Genomic DNA, 21,436 nt, shown 5'->3' with positions numbered 1-21,436 from the left:
TGGAAGCAACATAAAGTAACACAAGAAATTGCAACAAACTGTGATATAAATGATTATGATAGGGGAATTTGGGATCTCCTGACAGTTGACAGGATGAAAATTTCTTCTGGTTTGGTAAAGGGGAAGATTCTAAAGACTTATGGAGGTAGTGATTTGTAAGCTGTATCCTAAGAATCAGAAGAAGTTACTGTGTAGAGAAGGGGTAAGAATTGTCACAGAAGAAATAGGAACAACACGTATGATATCCTGGGTACTAGAGCGAACATGAAGGAATGATTTCTACTCAGGCCTTAATAGCAGATAATACATTATATATGTTTAGATGGCTGACCTTGCCTTTGGACTATAAGCCTATGAAAAGTAATAAACCTGTCTAATGTAATTTGTGAATCCTGTGTGCCCAGGACAGTTTCAGGCACATATTATGTTTCATAAATGCTGACTCAATAAGCAAATCCTGCATAAAATTATCCATTCACTAACTATATTTGAACAATATATATGTGTCAGACAGTTTAATAAACAACCTGTTTACATAAAATTTTAACACAGTTGGGTGCAGTGGCTCACACCTCTAATCCCAACACTTTGGGAGGCTGAAGCAGGTGGATCACCTGAGGTCGGGGGTTCGAGACCAGCCTGGCCAACACAATAACACCCTGTCTCTATTAAAAATACAAAAAAAAAAAAAATTAGCTGGGCGTGGTGGCACATACCTGTAACCCCAGATACTTGAGAGGCTGAGGCAGGAGAATCTCTTGAGCCTGGGAGGTGGAGGTTGCAGTGAGCAGAGACTGCATCATTGCACTCCAGCCTGGGCAACAGAGGGAGACTCTCTCTCAAAAACAATAAAAAATAAAAAATAACATCCATCGCTTCAGAAACAATTGAATCAAAACTGACATGGCCACCATCACCATCAATATATTTTCTATGCTTCTAAAATTGGCACACAATGAGCACTCAGTTCAAATGAATCCTATCCTGGTTAGAATTTTAATAATACACCCAGAGAATTTTAAGCCACAGTAGCTACACTCTTACCATTTCACTGAGCTGTCCTGTAAGGCAGTATTTTCAAAATCAAGCTGACCACTTTAAAAACAGTAAGCTAAAGTCTTTCTTATATTTGGTAGAAAATGAGAATTGATAGACTACTGAGAAACATTTCTGTTAACAGTTGAAGCCAGTACAAATAAATGTGAAAAGTCACAAGGCTGCATCTCCAGGGGGCAAATTCGTGGGATTTAACACACTTCTACTTCAAATAATTGTCATAAATTTAAAATAGATTGCTATAGTTTTAGGATGTTTTATGTAATTCCCCTAATAACCACAAAGAAAATATCTACAAAATATATGCAAATGAAAGTCAGAAGGAAATCAAAATGTATCACTACAAAAAAAATCAATTAAACACACAAAAAGGCAGTAAGGGCAGAAATGAGAGACCAGAAAGCTGTAAGACATACAAAAACAGGTAAAAAATGAATTACTAAATCTTTCCCTATTGGTAATTACCTAAAATGTAAGTGGATCAAACTTGTCCAGGAAATGACTTAGATTGGCAGTGAGAGGGGGACCCACTCGCCTCCTTCAATTTCACCTCCTTCCTCCCCTCCCTTCCAGATGGGAAGGAGGGTGAAGAAGAAAGAAAAATAAGTACAATACCAAAGAGCTGGGAAAATTACTCCCTTTTTAGTTACCAGTGCCTCTGCTATCTGTTAACCTTGAAAGAGCTGCAAATGAATGTTATCCCTGCCAGCTGAATCCTGGCACTGGTTCACGCCCCCACATCTCCACGGACCAGGCTCCCTCCTGGAAACCCCTCTGCCAACAAACAGATTGTTGCTTTTGTCTTATCTCTGTAAGTGCCCTCCCCTGCTGGTCCCCGCTCGTGCTGCATATGAATTAGCAAATCAATGAAGCCAAAAGATTGCAAGGTCGGATGTCCAGCAAATGGACAATGACATAGTTCTGCCTCAGTTTCTCCTTTAGCGTTGTAAGCCTATAAAGGGGGAGAGAAGCTGCATCTCGGGGAACTCAGTGAATGAGGCTCTAGCCCCCTGCAGGTCCCAGCCAAATAAAAAGCCACTTCCTTCTTCAGTTCAGTGGTTGTACCCTGCCCCGCCAGCTTCAGCAGATGGATTAAAAAACAGGATCTCTTCTCAAAGAACTTAAAACAGAGCTACCATTCGACTCAGCAATCCCATTACTGGGAATATACCTGATATAGTTTGAATGCGTTCCTACCAAAATTTCATATTGAAATGCAATCCGCAATGTTTGAGCTGGAGACTGATGGGAGGTAATTGGATCATGGGGTTGGATCTCTCCTGAATGGTTTGGCACCATCCCTCTTGGTACTGTCCTCGAGATAGTGAGTGAGTTCTTGTAAGATCTGGAGGCCTCCTCAGAAGCAGATGCCAGTGTTATGCTTCTTGTACAGCCTGCCGAAACATGAGCCAAATAAAACTCCTTTCTTTATAAATTACCCAGTCTCAAGTATTTCTTTATAGCAATGTAAGAATAGACTAATATGGTATCCAAAGGAAAACAGATTATTATACAAAAAAGACACATGTACTCATATGTTCATTGCTGTGCTATTCACAATAGCAAAGATGTAGAATCAACCCTGGGGCCCATCAATGCTGGATTAAAGAAAGAAAATATGGTGCATATACACCATGAAATACTACGCAGTCATAAAAAGAATGAAGTCATGTCTCATGTCCTTTGCAGGCAACATGAATGGAACTGAAGGCCATAATCCTAAGCACATTAATGCAGGAACAGAAAACCAAATACTGCATGTTCTCATAAGTAGAAGCTAAACATTGAGCACACATGGACATAAATGTGAGAAAAGTAGACACCACCAACTACTAGATGGGGAAGGCTAGAGGAAGACTGTGAGTTGAAAAACTATCTATTGGGTAATATGCTCACTAACTGGGTGCAATATATCCATGTAACAAATGTGTGCATCTACTCCCTGCATCCAAAAGAAAAACTGAATTTTAAAAACCCATAAACAGCCAGACCCAGTGGCTCACACCTGTAATCCCAGCACTTTGGGAGGCTAAGACCAGCAGATCACTGAGTCCAGGAGTTCTAGACCACCATGGGAAACATGATGAATCCCTGTCTCTACAAGAAAAAAATACAAAAATTAGCCGGGCATGGTGGTGCGTACCTGTAGTCCCAGCCACTCTGGGACTGAGGAGTATGAGTCTGAGGTGGGAGGTTCACTTGACCCCGGGGGCAGAGGTTGCAGTGAGCTGCGATTGCTCCACTGCACTCCAGCCTGAGGTGACAGAGCCAACAAGACCCTGTCTCAAAAAAACAAACAAACCAAAAACCATAAAACAAAACTTAAAAATTGAGTAATAAGGAAAAAAATAGGATCTTTATTTTTATTCACCCATGAATTCTTAGAATAAAAATCAAATCAAATGTAGTTTATACATACAATAGAATATTATTCTGCCTTAGGAAGGAATGAAATTCTGATGCATACTACAACATGGATGAACCTTTAAAACATAATGAAATGAAGTAGTCACAAAAAATTGTATGATTTACCTGATGTGAGCCACCTCGAACAATCAAACTCATAGAGACAGAATATAGCATAGTGGCTACCAGGAGCTGGGGTAAGAGGGAGTTACTGTTTAATGGGAACAGAGTTTCAGTTTGGTTTGATAAAATATTGCGGGTATGGATAGAGGTGATGGTGCACAACAACAGGAGTGTACATAATGCCACTGAATTCCACACTTAACATGGTTAAAATGGTAAACTGTATGTTATATATATTTTACCACAATAAAAATCTAAAAAGAATTATACAAACTAATTTAAAATCACATTCATTAACAATAGCCCTGATATCATCAGAATAGTGTCTAGTATTGTGCAGGTATCAAGCTTATGATGGGAGATTCATGTTTTTCAAAAATTCTAATTTTTGCTCAAATTCCAGTTTTATGATTGGCAGTAAAAGCTGTAAGTTGTGTTTTTGTTTAAACAAAGCTCCCTTTGTTTATTTTCAAGACAACATCTTTCAGGTACCCACATCTGAATAACCAGTTTGTCTGCCACTGGTCCTTTCAAGTAAAAATGCAATTCCAAGAAGAAAAAACGCAGCTAGTTTGGCTCAGGGGTCCCCAACCTTTTTGGCACCAGAGACTGGTTTCGTGGAAGACAATTTTTCCATGGATGGGGTTCTGGGGGAAGGATGGTATCAAGATGAAACTCTTCCACTTCAGATTATCAGGCATTAGATTCTCATAAGGAGCATACAACCTAGGTCCCTCACATGCTCAGTTCACAATAAAGTTCTCCCTCCCATAAGAATCTAATACAGCCACTGACCTAACAGAAGGTGGAGCTCAGCCATAATGTTTGCTTGCCCTACACTCACCTCCTGCTGTGTTCCAGTCCCTAACAGGCCACAGACCAGTATCAGTCCGCTGCCTTGGAGTTAGGGACCCCTGGTTAAGCTAGCAACTCATGTAATCACATAAGTTCTTTTCCTTGAGACAATCATCTGGGTTTGGTAATGAACAGAAGGCCTTTACCAGTAGGTTCTCACTTTTTTGTTCATCCTAAAGAACATTAAAAAGATGTGTACTCCTTGCATCCTCCCAAGCCTAAACCAGGAAGAAGCTGAAACCCTGAATAGACAAATAACAAGGTCTGAAGTTGAGGCAGCAATTAAGAACCTACCACCCAAAAAAAGCCCAGGTCCAGACAGATTCACAGCCAAATTCTACCAGACATACAAAGAGGAGCTGGTACCATTCCTTATGAAACGATTCCAAACAATCCAAAAAAAGGGAATCCTTCCCAAATCATTTTATGAGACCAACATCATCCTGATACCAAAACTTGGCAGAGATTCAGCCAGAAAAGAAAACTTCAGCCCAATATCCATGATGAACATAGATGCAAAAATCTTCAATAAAATCAAAAGCACATCAAAAAGCTTACCCACCATGATCAAGAAGGCTTTATCCCGGGGATGCAAGGCTGGTTCAACATACGCATGTCTATAAACATAATTCACCACACAAACAGAACCAAAGACAAAAACCACATGATTATCTCAACTGATGCAGAGAAGGCCTTTGACAAAATTCAACAGCCCTTTATGCTAAAAACCTTCAATAAACCATGTATTGACGGAACGTATCTCAAAATAATAAAAGCTATTTATGACAAACCAACAGCCAATATCATACTGAATGGGCAAAAACTGAAAGCATTCCCTTTGAAATCTGGCACTAGACAAGGATGTCCTCTCTCACCACTTCTATTCAATATAGTACTGGAAGTTCTAGCCAGAGAAATCAGGCAAGAAAAAGAAATAAAGTGTATTCAAATAGGAAAGGAGGAAGTCAAATTGTCTCTACTTGCAGACGACATGATTGTATATCTAGAAGACCCCATTCTCTCAGCCCAAAATCTCCTGAAACTGATAAGCAACTTCAGCAAAGTCTCAGGATATAAAATCAATGTGCAAAAATCACAAGCATTCCTATACACCAATAACAGACTTAAAGAGAGCTAAATTAAGGACAAACTGCCATTCACAATTGCTACAAAAAGAATAAAATACCTAGAAATACAACTTACAAGGAATGTAAGGGACCTCTTCAACGAAAACTACAAACCACTGCTCAACGAAATAAGAGAGGACACAAACAGATGGAGAAACAGTCCATGTTCATGGTTAGGAAGAATCAACATCTTGAAAATGGCCATACTACCAAAAGTAATTTACAGATTCAACACTATCCCCATCAAGCTACCAATGACCTTCTTCACAGAACTAGAAAAACCACCTTAAACTTCATATGGAACCAAAAGAGAGCCTGCATAGCCAAGTCAATTCTAAGCAAAAAAAAAAAAAAAACAAAGCAGGAGGCATCACACTACTGGACTTCAAACTATACTACAAGGCTACAGTAATCAAAACAGCATGGTACTGGTACCAAAACAGATATATAGACCAATGGGACAGAACAGAGGCCTCGGAAGCAACATAACATATCTACAGCCATCCGATCTTTGACAAAGCCAACAAAAACAAGCAACGGGGAAAGGAGTCCCTGTTTAATAAATGGTGTTGGGAAAACTGGCTAGCCATGTGCAGAAAGCAGAAACTGGACCCCTTCCTGTCACCTTACACTAAAATTAACTCCAGATGGATTAAAGACTTAAACATAAGACCTAACACCATAAAAAGCCTAGAAGAAAACCTAGGCAAAACCATTCAGGACATAGGCGTAGGCAAGGCTTCATGAACAAAACACCAAAACCAATGGCAACAAAAGCCAAAATAGACAAATGGGACCTAATCAAACTCCACAGCTTCTGCACGGCAAAAGAAACAGTCACTAGAGTGAATCGGCAACCAACAGAATGGGAAAAAATTTTTGCAATCTACCCATCTGACAAAGGGCTGATATCCAGAATCTACAAAGAACTCAAACAGATTTACAAGAAAAAAACAAACAAGCCCATTGAAAAGTGGGCAAAGGACATGAACAGACACTTTACAAAAGAAGACATACATGAGGCCAACAAACATGAAAAACTGCTCATCATCACTGGTCATTAGAGAAATGCAAATCAAAACTATATTGAGATACCATCTCAGACCGGTTAGAATGGCGATTATTAAAAAGTCTGGAGACAACAGATGCTAGAGAGGATGTGGAGAAATAGGAACACTTTAACAGTGTTGGTGGGAGTGTAAATTAGTTCAAGCATTGTGGAAGACAGTGTGGCAATTCCTCAAGGACCTAGAAATAGAAATTCCATTTGACCCAGCAATCCCATTACTGGGTATGTATCCAAAGGATTATAAATCGTTCTACTATAAGGACACATGCACACGAATGTTCATGGCAGCACTGTTTACAATAGAAAAGACCTGGAACCAACCCAAATGCCCACTGATGATAGACTGGACAGGGAAAATGTGGCACATATACACCATGGAATATTATGCAGTCATCAAAAATGATGAGTCCGTGTCTTTTGTAGGGGCATGGATGAACCTGGAAACCATCATTCTCAGCAAATTGACACAAGAAGAGAAAATCAAACATCCCATGTTCTCACTGATAGGTGGGTGTTGAACAATGAGAACACATGGACACAGGGAAGGGAGCATCACACACTGGGGTCTGTTGGGGGGAAATAGGGGAGGGATAGCGGGGGGTTGGGAGTTGGGGAGAGATAGCATGGGGAGAAATGCCAGATACAGGTGATGGGGAGGAAGGCAGCAAATCACACTGCCATGTGTATACCTATGCAACAATCTTGCATGTTCTTCACATGTACCACAAAACCTAAAATGCAATAAAAAAGACTCTGTATAAAATTTAAAATAAACGATGTGTACTCAAGGGTTGAGATTTGATTACATATATATGTATAGATGGGGGGTGTGTGTATGTGTGTGTATGTTTCTTTTCATGTGGCAATGAGGAATTTGACAACTAGTACAGTAGTGTGGGGCTCAGCCACTGTCACTACTTTGATTTGTGCTGACCCTAGCAGTTTTACCCACCATTGCTTTTGCACCATTAGTGCAAATGACAACATAATGAAAATGGCCAATCATGTTTTAGTATTCTCAGAAAATAGTTTTGACCCTTCAGTTTCATCCACCCATGAGATTCTTAGAATGAAAATCAAATCACATCCCTCTGCTGTTTCAAACTCCTCCAACAGTTCCTCAATGCACTGAAAATAAAATACAATTCAAATGTCTCTACAATATTATATGAACTGGGCACTCATTACCTTTCCAGCTTCCTCTCCTACTAGTCTTCCTTTCATCCAACATTCTCCAGTCAGCTTGAAGATACCTCAAGTGCATAGAATAATGTCCTGCACATAGTTGGTACCTGAAACATATTGTTGAGAGAAAAAAAATATGACTATTACAAATGTGTAGGTACTGTGGCAAATTCCAGTAGACTGTGAGATAGGTGACATTTCCACGCACTATGCAATGAGGAAACTGACTCAAAGAGGGTGAGTGACTTGCCCAAGCTCAGAGTGAAGCAAAAGAAAGCATATTGTATTATACTGGTTATTGTAAAGAAGACTAATGTATACACGTAATTACATCAGATATATTAGAAAGTGACAGCTACATTAGAGCCCCGTACTCAGGCATGCTTTGCTCAAGGTTGCAGCTTCCCTTTGTGTTCCTGCACACTAGGTGGGGTATACTAAGAGTTCCCCAGAAATAACAGTAACCTGGAAACGGGGGAAGCCTGCCTCAGGGCTTTCACCTCTGGGTGAAGAACCATGAAATACCAGAGAGACTTGCAGCTGTGTTTTCCTGGAAGCTGTCCCCTACTAGATGGTATTTGGCAGATGATAATAATTCATGGGCAGGCAGAGCCACAAGCCAAGCCTGGCTTTTCTTTTTTTTTGAGGCGGAGTTTCGCTCTTGTTACCCAGGCTGGAGTGCAATGGCGCAATCTCGGCTCACCGCAACCTCCGCCTCCGGGGTTCAGGCAATTCTCCTGCCTCAGCCTCCCGAGTAGCTGGAACTACAGGCACGCACCACCACGCCCAGCTAATTTTTTTGTATTTTTAGTAGAGACAGGGTTTCACCATGTTGACCAGGATGGTCTTGATCTCCTGACCTCGTGATCCACCCGCCTCGGCCTCCCAAAGTGCTGGGATTACAGGCTTGAGCCACCGCGCCCTGCCCTGCCTGGCTTTTCTTGAAAGACGAGTTTTGAGACCTTGTCATGGACAAGTTCTGAGCCCTTGCTACACACCGGAGTTGCTGCAGCTGGTGTTCCATTACTCCTGGAGGAATGAGGCCCTATGACCCAACCTTAATCCTCATGCTTTTCCTAGGAAAGAATACAGAATAAGTCAAACAGACCTGCCACAGGTTAGCAAGATCTTTTTTTTTTTTTTTTTTTGAGACCGAGTTTCACTCTTGTCACCCAAGCTGGAGTGCAGTGGTCTGATCTCAGCTCAGTGCAACCTCTGCCTCTGAGGTTCAAGCGATTCTCTGCCTCGGCCTTCTGAATAGCTGCGATTACAGGTGTCTGCCACCACAACCGGGTAAATTTTTGTGTTTTTAGTAGCGACAATGGCCGGGTAATTTTTTGTAGTTTTTGTATTTTTCACCATGTTGGCCGGTCTGGTCTTGAACTCCTTACCTCAGATGATCCACCTTCCGCGGCCTCCCAAAGTGCTGGGATTACAGGCGTGAGCCACCACGCACGACCGCAGAATCTTTAATACCGTTCTTTGTATAAGCCATCACTGATTTGCAGAAGAAGCAACCAGGACTCGTGGCTAACAAAGGATTGTTGCCATTTTTATAATTTCATGTGTTGTCCTTTCATCTAAGGCACAAAACCGTTTTCTCTCTTGGGTGGCCTAAGAGAGCTTATAAAAATGAGCTGTAAATTATTCATGCTAGCCCTAACAGGACACGTTCTATTAGTGGGTTTTAGTAATAATATTGCGCCCTCCAGTGGAACTTCGTAGGAACAAACATAACTCTTTGAGTCTTTTGCAGACACCAAAGGCACGGATGAGAATCAGGGAGAAGTCAGCAGGCAGCGGCTTCTTGTCTCCATATGGCACAGGAAGAAAGTCCTTGGCATCTGGTCGATACTTTCATCTATAGTAACAGTTTCAGATACCATATCCAGACACAGCAGAGTCCAACAGAATGAGAGGCTGGTGTTCTCTTTAGTGCAGTTTTTAATTTAATTTAATTTTATTTTTTGAGACAGAGTCTTACTCTGTCACTCAGGCTGGAGTGCAGTGGTGTGAACATAGCTCACTGAAGCCTCAATCTCTTGAGCTCAAGCAATCCTCCCACATCAGCCTCCCAAGCAACTGAGACAACAGGCATATGCCACCATGCCAGGCTAAGTTTTGTATTTCTTTCTTTCTTTCTTTCTTTTTTTTTTTTAGAAACAGGGTCTCACTATGCTGCCCAGGCTGGTCTCAAACTCCTGGGCTCAAGCAATCCTCCCGCCTTGGCCTCCCAAAATGCTGAGATGACAGGCATGAGCCACGACACACTGATAGTTTTGGCTAATTATATTGTAGAGTGTCCTTCATTTGGGGTTTATCTGATTGTTTTGTCGTGATTCTATTTAAGTTAGGCTATATGGCATGAACACCACATGTCTTTCTCGTTACATCATAAAGGCCAGATTATGATATGGATTGTCTCAATATTGATTCTGGCAACCTGATCACATGGTTAAAGTGGTGTCTACCAGCTTGCTCCAATGCAAATTGATTATTTTTCCTTTGTAATTATTAACTATTTTGTGGAAGATGCATTGAGAATGTGTGAATATCCCATTAATCACAAAGATTCCATCCACTAATTTTAGTGTCCAATAATGATTCTGGTCTTAGACACATTATATGATAGTTGTAAAACAGTGTTTTTCTAACTGCATCATTTCTTCTACACTTATTAGATGGGATTCTACTGTAAGCAAGAGCTTTTCCTTCATTTACTTACAGTGCAGATTAATGGATTCCTATTTTATTCAATTTTTATAACTCATTGTTATAATTATTTATTCTAAAGCTCAAATTTCCTAGGCAATGTGAGCCCCATTCAAGCTGGTTCTATATCCTTTTGACAAGTCTATGTAATGTTTTGAGTGCTGCCTTACTTTCTATCCCATAAAGATGTTCCACATTAACCTTAACGCTTTCCATACTTGATCCCTGGAATCAACAATTTGTCCAAGGACCTCTGGCTCCTTTCATCATGAAATGATACCTAGAAACAATTATCTGGGTGTTAGAAATTCTCATTGCAACTGAGCTAAACAACACATTTTTATTATGTTCTGTGTTCTTGCCTTACCATGTCCTGGAACTACAAGTGTTTGAATAAAAATCTACTAGATTCAGAATAATACTTAAAGAACTAGTAGAACCTTGGCTTCCAATTTTTCCGGAATGAGTAGAGCAGACCCTAGACAATTGGCTAAAACGGAAGGCAAAAGGAAACACCTTCTTTCTTGCAGGTGAGTAGAGCCGACCCTGGACAACTATCTAAAACCAAATATCTAAAATGCTTTAGATATTTGCTGTATGACTTACCACTGATTTCTGCTTGCATTTCAGGAGCAACTTTCCTTTGAGGGTAAGGGCTTATTTTGTCTAAAAAGCAACTTTTCTAAACTTTCTTAGCTGGAACCAGAAATGTAACCTAGAGGGGAAAAAATAAAGATATTTAGATTGTAGTATGTCAAAACTTAGTTGTTTTAGTCTGGCTCTGGGACAATGCATAGGTTTCCTTTTCCTTGTACCTTCCCTCTAAATACAACTAAATATCTTGAAAATACTTTAACAGATTCTCAAATATAGGAAGAAGAAGGTAGACTGGATAGAAGCCACAATGAGTTCCCCAGGTTTTCTTTATAGCACTCGTATATCCCAGAGTGGGTGTCTGGGAGGTGTGCAACCCAGAAACGGTCAATAGGTTAGACCACAAATAGATAAACAAACAAATAAAGAAATGCAAAAGAAAAGCCTGCTTTCTCTGAAAAAAGGTTCAGGAAAGGGAAAGCTTAGCAGGAGCTTAGCAGGGAGATTCACATCCAGTGGCAGCAGCTGGCTGATCTGCTGGCAGTAGCTGTACCAGCAAAGCTGGGGGAGAGAAGACCAATCCATCCCCCACACCTACCCCAGCCAGCAGCACTGACAGGATCACACCTGCCCACAGCAGTAACAGCGGGACCCAGGTAGGTCAACATACTCTCTGCCCCATACCAGGAGGCCAGAGATGAGCCCTTCTACCTGAAATGCTAATACCAGCTGGCCCAGTGTCTTCCAGCACTCCACTCAACTGCAGAAGGCAGCCTAAGGCCAGTGTATCCTGATCTTCTACCCATTGACAGACAGCTACCTATATCCAGTGAGTCCTGGCCCTATCCCAATGGCTGAAGGCAATCCAGGCCTGGTGTCTCCTGTTTACCCAGTGGCAGCATGTGAACTAGGCTGGGGTCTGCTGCCCTTCCACCCAGATTCATGGCTCCTGCTCCTCCACACAATGGCAGAAGGCAGCCCAATCCTGTCTGCACTGGCAGAGATAAAGTGGAAAGTTCACTAGCGATGGGGGGAGGGGGCTGCAAAAAATCAGGGGAAAGAATTTCTGCCCCATTGCTCTGGATTCTCCATAACTCGCTTTATGACACTTGAAAGGCAAAAGGAAGCATGTTCATTTTTCCTGCTTAGCAGGAGCTCAAGCAGAGACAGAAGAGTAATGAAATAGTGAATAAAGCTTAAGCGACACATAGAGCACCATCAAGCAATCCAATACATGACTTATGGGCATTCCAGAAGGAAATTATCTCAGCAAATAAAGGTCATATATGAAAAGTCCAGAGCTAACATCATACTTACTAGTGAATAAATGAAGGCTTTTCCTCTAAGATCAGGACAAGATAAGGATGCCCCTTTCACCACTTCTATTCAACATAACACCAGTTGTTCTATTCAACATAACACCAGTTGTCCTATTCAGAGCAATCAGGCAAAAAATAATAATAATCATGATTTAAGGAAATCAAATCAAAAAGTAAAAAGTAAATTTGTCCCTCTTGCAGATGATATACTCTTATATTTAGAAAACCCTAAAGATTCATCAAAGAACTGTTAGAACTAATAAACATATTCTACAAAGTTGCAGGATACAAATTAACATATAAAAATTAATTGCATTTCTATACACTAATAACAAATTATCTAAAAAGGAAATTAGGAAAACAAACCTATTTACAAGAACACCAGAAACAATAAAATACATAGATATAAACTTACCGAAGGAGGTGAAAGACTTGTATACAGAAAATTACAAAATATTGATGAAGAAAATTAAACAAGAAACAAACAAATGGAAGTGTTCATAGATCTGAAGACTTAATAGTGTTAAAATATCCCTAATACACAGAGCAATCTACAGATTCAGTGTAAACCCTATCAAAATCCTAATGGCATGTTTGTTTACAGAAATAGAAAAAATAGTTCTAAACTTCATCTGGAACCACAGTAGATCATAAATATCTGAATCAATCTTGAGAAGGAAGAACAAAACTAATTTCATAATGTATTATAAAGCAACAGTAATCAAAACAGTATGGTACTGGCACAAAAACAGACATATAGATCAGGTGTGGAGGCTCATGCCTGTAATCTCAGCACTTTGGGAGGCCAAAGCAGGGGGAATCACTTGAGCCCACGAATTCAAGACCAGCCTGGGCAACATAGAGAGATCCTCATCTCTACAAAAAGTAAAAAAATTAGCCAGCAGTGGTGGCATGCACCTTTGTCCCAGCGACTCTGGAGGCTGAGGTGAGGGGATTGCTTGAGCCTGGGAAGTCAAGACTGTAATGAGCTGTGATTATGCCACTGCACTTAGCCTTGTCATCAGAGTGAGATCCTGTTTGGAAATCAAAATGAAACCCAAAACCAGACATTAAAAAAACAGACAAATTTGGCCAAAGGGACAGGATTGAGAACCCAAAAATAATACCAGACGTATATGGTCAAGTGATCTTTAACAAGGGTGCCAGGAATACACAATGGGGAAATGATGGTCTCTTCAAAAAACAGTGCTGGGAAAACCAGCTATCCACATACAAAAGGATGAAATTGGGCTCTTATCTTACAATATGTACAAAAATAAACTCAAAGTGGATTAGAGACTTAAACATAAGACTCCAAACTTTAAGACTTCTAGAAGAAAACATAAGGAAAAAGCTTTATGCTGTTGATTTTGGCAATGATTTCATGGGCATGACACCAAAATCACAGCCAAAAAAAAAAAAAAAAAAGAAAAGAAAACCCAGGAAACAGTCAGCAGAATGCACAGGCAACCATGAGGGAGTCAATCATCAAATCAATGTTTTGAAACAGGTATATCTCTACATACGTAGAAATTAAACAACACAGAGATGGGCGGCTACTTCCAGAGCTTCAGGGCCGGGGCTCACACCTGAGCGCTGCCGCAGAGGGGCTGCACCTGGCCTTATGGGCTGAGAAGAAAGCCAAGGTCATTGCAGTAATGAATGCTGTGGAAGCAAACCAGGGTTCCTGGGAGTCTCAGAAGGTGGAGGAGGCCAGCCCTCCTGCTGTGCAGCAGCCCACTGACCCTGCATCCCCCACTGTGGCCACCATGCCAGAGCCCGTGGGGGCCGATGCTGGGGACAAGAATGCTACCAAAGCAGGCGATGATAAGCTGGAGTAGGAGGACGGCCGGGGCTTTGGCATTGGGGAGCTGGTGTGGGGGAAACTGCAGGGCTTCTCGTGGTGGCCAGGCCACATTGTGTCTTGGTGGATGACAGGCCGGAGCCGAGCAGCTGAAGGCACCCGCTGGGTCATGTGGTTCGGAGATGGCTAGTTCTCAGTGGTGTGTGTTGAGAAGCTGATGCCGCTGAGCTCGTTTTGCAGTGCGTTCCACCAGGCCATGTAACACGAGCAGCCCATGTACCGCAAAGCCATCTATGAGGTCCTGCTGGTGGCCAGCAGCCGTGCGGGGAAGCTGTTCCCAGTGTGCCACGACAGTGACGAGAGTGACACTGCCAAGGCCGTGGACGTGCAGAACAAGCAGATGATTGAATGGGCCCTGGGGGTCTTCCAGCCCTCTGGTCCCAAGGGCCTGGAGCCACCAGAAGGGGAAAAGAATTCCTACAAAGAAGTGTACACGGACATGTGGGTGGAACCTGAGGCAGCTGCCTAGGCACCACCTCCACCAGCCAAAAAGCCCTGGAAGAGCACAACGGAGAAGCCCAAGGTCAAGGAGATCATCGATGATGAGTGCACAAGAGAGCGGCTGATGTACGAGGTGCGGCAGAAGTGCCAGAACATGGAGGACATCTGCATCTCCTGTGGGAGCTTCAACGTCACCCTGGAACACCCCCTCTTCATTGGAGGAATGTGCCAAAACTGCAAGAACTGCTTTCTGGAGTGTGCATACCAGTACGATGACGACGGCTATCAGTCCTACTGCACCATCTGCTGCGGGGGCCGAGAAGTGCTTATGAGCGGGAACAACAACTGCTGCAGGTGCTTTTGTGTGGAATGTGTGGACCTCTTGGTGGGGCCGGGGGCTGCCCAGGCAGCCATTAAGGAAGACCCCGGGAACTGCTACATGTGTGGGCACAAGGGCACCTACGGGCTGCTGCGGCGGCAAGACGACTGGCCCTCCTGGCTCCAGATGTTCTTCGCTAATAACCACGACCAGGAATTTGACCCTCTAAAGGTTTACCCACCTGTCCCAGCTGAGAAGAGGAAGCCCATTCGGGTGCTGTCTCTCTTTGACAGAATTGCTACAGGGCTCCTGGTGCTGAAGGACTTGGGCATTCAGGTGGACCGCTACATTGCCTCGGAGGTGTGTGAGGGCTCCATCACGGTGGGCATGGTGCCGCACCAGGGGAAGATCATGTACGTTGGGGACGTCCGCAGCGTCACACAGAAGCATATCCAGGAGTGGGGCCCATTTGATCTTGTAATTGGGGGCAGTCCCTGCAATGACCTCTCCATTGTCAACCCTGCTCGCAAGGGCCTCTGCGAGGGCACTGGCGGGCTCTTCTTTGAGTTCTACCGCCTCCTGCATGATGCGCGGCCCAAGGAGGGAGATGACCGCCCCTTCTTCTGGCTCTTTGAGAATGTGGTGGCCATGGGCGTTGGTGACAAGAGGGACATCTCGCGATTTCTCGAGTCCAACCCTGTGATGATTGATGCCAAAGAAGTGTCAGCTGCACACAGGGCCCGCTACTTCTGGGGTAACCTTCCCGGTATGAACAGGCCATTGGCATCCACTGTGAATGGTAAGCTGGAGCTGCAGGAGTGTCTGGAGCATGGAAGGATAGCCAAGTTCAGCAAAGTGAGGACCATTACTACAAGGTCAAACTCCATAAAGCAAGGCGTAGACCAGCATTTCCCCATCTTCATGAATGAGAAAGAGGACATCCTATGGCGCACTGAAATGGAAAGGGTATTTGGTTTCCCTGTCCACTATGCCGACGTCTCCAACATGAGCCGCTTGGCGAGGCAGAGACTGCTGGGACGGTCGTGGAGCGTGCCAGTCATCCGCCACCTCTTCGCTCCGCCGAAGGAGTATTTTGCGTGTGTGCGAGGGACATGGGGGCAAACTGAGGTAGCAACACAAAGTTAAACAAACAAAACAACACAAAACATAATAAAACACCAAGAACGTGAGGATGGAGAGAAGTATCAGCACCCAGAAGAGAAAAAGGAATTTAAAACAAAAACCACAGAGGCTGAAATACCGGAGGGCTTTGCCTTGCGAAAAGGGTTGGACATCATCTCCTGATTTTTCAATGTTATTCTTCAGTCCTATTTAAAAACAAAACCAAGCTCCCTCCCCTTCCTCCCCCTCCCGCTCCTTCCCCTCCCCACCCCCCGTCAGACCTTTTGTTTTCTACTCTTTTCAGAGGGGTTTTCTGTTTGTTTGGGTTTTGTTTCTTGCTGTGACTGAAACAAGGTTATTTCAGTAAAAACCAGTAACAAAAAATAGTAACAATACCTTGCAGAGGAAAGGTGGGAGAGAGGAAAAAAGGAAATTCTATAGAAATCTATATATATATTTTTTTGTTGTTGTTGTTTTGTTTTTTTACTATAAATCTTTTTTTGTCTCTAGCCTGATCAGATAGAAGCGCAAGTAGCGGACGCACAGAGAGAGACACTCAGGCGGCCACATTCCCTCCCAGCCACTGAGCTGTCGTGCCCGCACCATTCCTGGTCACGAAAAACAGAACCCAGTTAGCAGCAGGGAGACGAGAACACCACACGACACTTTTCTACAGTATTTCAGGTGCCTACCACACAGGAAACCTTGAAGAAAATCAGTTTCTAGAAGCCGCTGTTACCTCTTGTTTACAGTTTATATATATATGATACATATGAGATATATATATATAAAAGGTACTGTTAACTACTGTACAACCCGATTTCACAATGGTGCTTTCAAACAGCGAGATGAGTAAAAACATCAGCTTTCACGTGGCTTTCTGAGCAAAGGGTTTCACCAAGGATGGAGGAAGGGAGACAGCTTGCAGATGGCGCATTCTCACGGTGGGCTCTTCCCCTTGGCTTGCCACAGAGTGAAGGAGGAGAACCTGGGAGCCGTGTTCTCCCATTTCTCCCTGCCAAAAAGAGGGTTAGATGAGGTGGTCGGGACCGTGGACAGCTGAGAGTGGGATTCATCCAGACTCATGCAATAACCTTTTGATTTTTTTCTAAAAGGAGACTTCCTCGGCAACTTGGCAGGGTACGGAGTCTTCAGGCCCAATTTCTCACTTTAGCCGATTCGAGGGCTCCTTGTGGTGGGATCAGAACTAATCCAGAGTGTGGGAAAGTGACAGTCAAAACCTCACCTGGAGCAAATAAAAAAACATACAAAATGTAAAAAAAAAAGAAAAGAAAAAGAAACTAAGTATTAAATGGGTCAAAGAGAAGTCTCAAAATTAAAATTAAAATACATACAACCAATGAAAATAAAAGACAACATATGAATATATGTAGGATGCAGCCAAAGAAATGCTGAGAAAAATCTATACCAGTAAATAAGAAAGTGTTTTTTAAAATAACCTAAGGTCTCACATCAAGAAAGCAGAAAAACAAGAGCAAAGTACAATTTAAAATATGGGCAGAAGGAAAGGAATAATAAAGACAAGAACACTGGCCTGGCGTGGCAGCTTACACCTGTAATCTCAGCACTTTGGGAGGCCAAGGCGGGAGATCACCTGAGGTCAGGAGTTTGAGACCAGCCTCGCCAACATGGTGAAACCCCTTCTCTACTAAAAATACAAAAATTAGCTAGGCATGGTGGCATGTGCCTGTAATCCCAGCTACTTGGGAAACTGAGGCAGAAGAATTGCTTGTACCTGGGAGGCAGAGGTTGCAGTGAGCCAAGATCACACCATGCACTCCAACCTGGGTGATGGAGACTCCGTCTCAAATAAATAAATAAATAAATAAGCAAATAAAAAATAAAGACAAGCACACAAATAAATGAAACTGAAAACATAAAAATATAGAGAAAATCAATGAAACAAAAAGTTGATTCTTCAAAAAAATCACCGACATTGATAAACCTTTAGCAGACTGAATGAAAAATGAAAAAACCGCACAAATTACTAATATCAATAATTAAATAGGAGTATCACTATAGAGCATGCAAATCCAGAGTAACCACTTTGAAAACTATACAAAGAGTATAATTAATGAATATTATGATAATTAAGTAATTTATGGCAAATTCCTCAAACACAAATTACCAACACTCGCCAGTGTGCCATTGATCATTTGAAGGGCCCTAACAATTAAAAAGAAGTATCTTTTATTAAAAGCTCCTGATAAAAAGAAATCTCCAAAGCCATATTGTTTCATTTTCTTATAATCAACATTCACTGGAATATTATGAATCTTTAAAAGAAAAATTAATACCAATTTTGTACAATCTCCTGGAGAAAATAGAAAAGGAAGAAAAACTCCCCAAACATTTTATGAGGCCAGTATTACCCTGATACCAAAACCATACAAAGTCAATGCAAAGAGAAAACTATCGAGTAATCTCTCTCATGAATTTAGATACAAAAGTCCTCCACAAACACTAACCAAATGAACCCAAAAATATATTTAAAAATATGCCTATGACAAAGTGGGATTTATTCCAGGGTTTCAAGGCTACTGGATCAATATTCAAAAGTCAATCAGTGTTATTCAACACACCGAAAGCAAATAAAGAAAAATCCTGTCAATAGATGAAGAAAGAGAGTTTGACAAAAGCCAAAAATACTGAAACTTGCTAAAGAACACCTACAAGAAAACTGATAATATACTTAATGATGAAGACTAAATGTTTTCCCCTAAGATTGGGAACAGGGCAAGGGTTTAAGATCTCACCACTTTTAGTCAGCAAGATTTTTTAAAAGTTATACAAATTAGGAAAAAAATAAAACTACCTCTATTTGCAGATGACATGATTGTCTATGTATAAATTTCCAAGGAGTCTAGCAAGAAGTCCTAGTATCAATAAAGAGAAAAATTCTAGTACTTAGTGTAAGTGAATTTAGCCATGTCACAGGATAAAAGATCAACACATTAAAATTAGTCCTATTTCTTTATAGTAACAGTGAACATGAGGAAAGCAAATTAAAAACACAGTATCATTTACAATTACTGTAAAGAAAACAAATTACTTCATGCTATGGACTGAATTCTGTCCTCTCCCCACCAAATACATATGTTGAAGCCCTAATCCCCAATGCAACTATATTTAGAGATGAGGCCTTTAGGAGATAATTAAAGCTAAATGAGGTCATAATGATGGGTTCCTAATTTGATAGGATTCGTGGGTTTATGGGAATAGAAAGGGATCTCTCTCTCTTTGTTTCTCTGTTTCTCTCTCTCTCTCTCACTCACTCTCTTTCCCACCTCTTCTCTGTGCATGCACAGAGAAAGTCATCTCAGCACAGAAAGAGAGCCCTCAACAGAACCTGGCAATGCTGGTACCATGATCTCTGATTTTCAGTCTCTAGAACTGTGAGAAAATAAATTTCTATTGTTTAAGCCACTGAGGCTATTTGATTTTGTATGAATTTAACAAAGCGTGAATAGAATTTGTATGAACATTATTAATAGTATTAATAGTATTTGCTGAACATTATTACAATATACTGATGAAAACAATCAAAGAAGAAGTAAATAAATGGTGAAGTATACTTGTTAATTGATTGGAAGACTCAATACAGTACAGATGTCAGTTCTCCACAAATTGACCTATAGGTTTAATGCAATTCCTATCTAAATCCCAGAGAAGTTTTTGGAGACACAGAAAAGCTTATTCCAAAATTTGCATGGAAAGACACAGGTCCTAGAATAGCTTAAATAATCTTGAAAAAGAACAAAATTTGAGGAATTATGCTATCTGATAATAAGGCTTACTATATAGCTACATTAGTCAAGATAATGTGGTATTGGTACAGGTATAGATGCACAGATCAATGAAACAGAATAGAGAATCCAGAAATAGACTGACATAAATATGCTCAACTGATTTTTTACAATGGTGGAAAAGCAATTTTACAAGAGTGAAGAAAGGATAACTCTTTCAATAAAATGGTGCTGAGGAAATTGGACATTCCTATGGGGATAAAAACAGAAAATAAGAACAGAAAAAAAAAGGCTTGATCTAAACCTAACACCTTATATAAAAATTAACTGAAATTGAGCTGGGTGCAGTGGCTAACACCTGTAATCCCAGCAATTTCAGAGGCTGAGGCAGGTGGATTGATTGAGCTCAGGAGTTCCAGACCAGCCTGGGTGACATGGTGAAACCCTGTCTCTATAAAAAATACAAAAATTAGCCAGGCATGGTGGTGTGTATCTGTAATCCCAGCTACTTGGGAGGCTGAGGTGGAAGAATCACTTGAGCCCCAGAAGGCTGAGGTTGCAGTGAGCAGACATTGGGCCACTGCCCTCTAGCCTGGGTGACAGAGCCAGACCCTGTCTCAAAAAAGTAATAATAATAATAATTAATTGAAAGTGGATCATGTTAAAACTTTGAGGGAAAAAAAACATGAGAAAATCTGTGTGATTTCAAAAAGTTCTCAGACTATTGTGAAGAGGATGAAAAAATATGTACAGACTAGACGGAAATATTTACAAACCATGTATCTAACAAAGAAATACAATTCAGAATACAAATAACTCTTAAACTCAACAGTAAAAATGCAAATAAACAAATAAAAGCCAACAAAAATCCAATTAGAAAATGGGCAAAGACGTGAGTCTACACAGATGGCACGTAAACAAGTGAAAAGGTACCTGACATCCTTAACAACGAGAGAGATGCAAATTAAACTCACAGTGAGATATCGACTACATTCCTATCAGAATTGCTAAAATAAAAATTAGTGACAACACCAAATGCTGTGAAGAATGTGGAGACATTGGCTCACTCATGCTTTGCTGGTGAGAATGTACAATTGTACAGTCACTCTGAAAAATAGTTTGGCAGTTTCTTATAAAACAAGACATGCAATTTTGATATGCCCTCGCAATCACATTCTTCATCTTAGCAATGAAGACTTATGTTCATACAGAAACCTATACACAAATGTCTGTGGAATATTTATTTGTTATAGCTAAAAATCTGGTAGATATCCTTAAACAGATAAATGTTTAAGCAAACTATAGTACACACACACCACTCAACAATAAAAAAGAATGAACTCAACAACTTGGGTGGTACCCAGAAAGAAAAAAGCCAATTCCAAACAGTTACCTACTGTTTGATTTCATTTATGTAAAATTTTAGAAATGACGAAATATTGGAAATGTTGGACAGATTTGTGATACCAGTGGTTAG

At 41.3% G+C, this 21,436-nt stretch overlaps 1 pseudogene; it reads left to right on the top strand.

Annotated features, from left to right (window-relative positions):
- The first annotated feature begins 10,995 nt into the window (after positions 1 to 10,995).
- Positions 10,996 to 16,444, top strand: LOC100394368 (DNA (cytosine-5)-methyltransferase 3A pseudogene; annotated as a pseudogene).
- Positions 16,445 to 21,436: the final 4,992 nt, after the last annotated feature.

Source organism: Callithrix jacchus, chromosome X (genome assembly GCF_049354715.1).
Source record: "Callithrix jacchus isolate 240 chromosome X, calJac240_pri, whole genome shotgun sequence".
Classification (NCBI taxonomy): domain Eukaryota; kingdom Metazoa; phylum Chordata; class Mammalia; order Primates; family Cebidae; genus Callithrix; species Callithrix jacchus.
The sequence above is the reverse complement of the archived record's forward strand: the minus strand, read 5'-3'. Positions and strand labels throughout refer to the sequence as shown.